Source organism: Lolium rigidum, chromosome 3, assembly GCF_022539505.1.
Source record: "Lolium rigidum isolate FL_2022 chromosome 3, APGP_CSIRO_Lrig_0.1, whole genome shotgun sequence".
NCBI lineage: Eukaryota > Viridiplantae > Streptophyta > Magnoliopsida > Poales > Poaceae > Lolium > Lolium rigidum.
Window position 1 is genome coordinate 191,390,386 of NC_061510.1, and position 2,625 is coordinate 191,393,010.

Genomic DNA, 2,625 nt, shown 5'->3' on the forward strand with positions numbered 1-2,625 from the left:
CATTTTTAGATCTATTTGCATATAGTTCGGCACAAAGGCGTAAATTTAGATTATGGTTTTTTGTCCTGGGCATGTTTAAATTCAGATCACGGTGCATTTTCTTGTACTTTCATGTGCGTTTCAGATTTTTAGAGATGCTTGAGCTGCAGTTTTTTGTGATAGGCATGGTCATCCTCAACACCAATTGCACATAGGTCTATTTGAAGGTTTATTTACCAATAGAAAATAAAGATCGTGCCATCCTCTAAGAATGCTTTATGATATAGCAGTTTTACTCGAGTATGAAGGGCTGCGTTTTTGTGGTTTCAGTAAATTGTGAATGCTTTTCCAAGCTAGAAGATATGAGGATATAGGTATATATGCCATAATAAGGCAGCTATATAGTAATTCACGTGTAGTACTGGGGATTGTGCTCATGCTATGTCAACGACTGCAGAAAGCTATAAAAATAAATTGGATACTCTGCATATTTTCTAAATTTTCGATAAATGCTTCAATTCTGATGCATGGAATAGTTCTGACTTGGACCAGTGCTTAATCTTCTTGTGCACTTGATCCTTGATTAATCATGTTAAATTTTATATGTCTGTGACATGTTTGTCCTAGATTAATTGGTGATTGTGTACAGTTTCTAAAGTAGAAGACACACAGTTCCTCTTCCTAGCTTGACCATACCACCGACCAGGATTTCTTTTGCGCTGACAACCTTTTCGTTGTGACCGGTGGTTCCTTCATGCCACCGTTTTGCTGCATTGTTCTTTGTTTTTCTTCTTGGGATCACGTAATTTGGTTGTTAAGTTCCGGTGCCCTAAAAATAGTTGCTTTTTTCTTGTGTAGGCTCCAGGGCTCTACTATTGTTGGTATGAGTGGTCAGCATTCATGTGGCCAACGACAAGGAATGTCTCCTTCCGATGTTGTCTGCTCTGTCCAAGGCGCGGTAGCCCCTCAGACCTTGGGCAAGGAAGGCATGGTAGGTCTACTGATCTCCAGCGAACGCTTGACTAATTCTAGAGCAAGCAAAAGTGGGATCATATCTTTTCCGTTCTGAAAGACCAATGTTTTTTAGTCCCAACAAGTGTTCAATTGTGAGGTCATGTTTTTTCTACTGATCAATGTTTTTTCTAGAGGTGATATTTTTGGACTCACCCATTTAGAGGAGGCATGCAATGATACTTGGTCCTATAAATGGTGAACTCCAGGTTTTAGCGCCTCTATGGTATAGAAAGTTCTCACCAGACATTATATTATCCCCTGTATGTTTTCATTTATAATGGAAATCGTGCAGTCAACTCCTTCATGCGTGATAAACTAGGTGATATTTTTGACTTCCTATTCAGTGAGGCCTGCAATGCCAATATCTTACCGTGCTCCAAGAAATCCTAGCACTCACTGATGACAATGATACCTTGTTCAATAAATGGCGAACTCCATGTTTTAGCACCTCTAAGGTATAGACAATTCTCACCGGACATTATATCATCCCTTTAAGTTTTCATTTGTAATGGAAATAGCATTCAGTCAACTCGGCAGATCCAGATGATCTTGACCGTTTAATCAACAAAATCAATGGTTCAGATTACCCCTAAAACAGTGTTAGACGCTCCCGTCCCACGCCTAACCAAACCGTCCCACGACTAATCGTCGAACCGCTAAAAACAGCTCCCTCCTCCAGCATGGCCAAGCCCGACAACCACCTCCAGGACATGCACGATGCCCGGATGCCGCACTAATCCCCGCGCCGACCTGCGGATGCCGCACGCTGCTACACGCCGCCGCGCCGCTCTCCGGGCACGCCGCCGGCCGCCCTCCGCAGTTGATGTACCAACGCCACCACACAAACGCATGTTCTTCTGCGCTCCGCGCTGCCGCCCACGCCCAATCCGACCTCTGCCGCCGATGTGCACCACCACCGCCGCCCGGAGCAGCCGGCGTTCATCCACGGCTGAGGACGAATCTGCTTCGCTGATGCTAAATCGCCTTCATCGGGGACACGGAAATCGGCACCACCGTCGCTCCCCAGTGTCCGTCGAAGGTCTTCTCTTCCGTACTCTGATATTATTCTTGCTTATTGCATGATCTATCTTAACCTCTACTGGCGGTTCTTTTGAGATCCTATTTTGGTTTGATCCTCCCCATCGATTTTTGAAGGTTCAATCGGCCGCCGTTCAAGTGGAAGATTCAAGGATTGCTTTCTTTTGTGATACAACTGTCTCCATTGTCGATTGTCCATTTTTATGATCAACCTGTACTAACTCCACCGGATGTTCATGACACTGCAGAAAATGTACAGAAGCAGGACTACTTGATGCACTTTGTTTTCTGTCCATAGGGCAAAACTGTTTCTCACGGTAGAAGTGCATCAAATAGCATCTTCAGAATCAGACACTCACGGTTGATTTGGGATTGTTAACTTGGGCATCGGATGGACATTTCACAAGTGAGCTGATCAATATTCTGGTTGGGAATACTTGTATAGCTGAATTCTCAATGTATACTGCTGCATCTTCACAGGTGTCGCTTTCCTTGTACTTGCATTTTTTAGGAGGATTGGTAGAAGTATTGAGAAGAGATGTATCTGAGGCTTACTGTCTGCCCTTGCTGCATTTTTAGATCTATTTGCATATA